Source organism: Eimeria mitis, genomic scaffold (genome assembly GCF_000499745.2).
Source record: "Eimeria mitis Houghton genomic scaffold, Emh_scaff1551, whole genome shotgun sequence".
NCBI lineage: Eukaryota > Apicomplexa > Conoidasida > Eucoccidiorida > Eimeriidae > Eimeria > Eimeria mitis.
In genome coordinates, this window is record NW_013569745.1 from 10035 (window position 1) to 10399 (window position 365).

A 365-nucleotide genomic window follows, 5' to 3' on the forward strand; every position below is an offset into this window, starting at 1 on the left:
CAACAGCAGCAGCAACAGCAGCAGCAGCAGCAGCAGCAGCAGCAGCAGCAGCAAAGCCTTCGGGATCTGCTGGCTAGGGGGGCCCCCATCCTGTGCGTGGAGTTGAACCCTCCGCTGCTAGCTGAAGCAAAAAGCAGAGAAGAAGAGAAATATAGAAATATAGAAAAAGATAAAAACGAAAAAAATAAAAATATAAATACTACTTGCGGTGTATGTACACCGTACGCCCCCTGTATATGCAACTATAAACAAGAACTGCTATCGACATTAAATAAAATAAAAAAAACAAAAACAACAAAAGCCATTCAACTCAATACTGCATACTACGAGCAGTTCGGACCCAATGGATTCAGAGTACCCCAAAC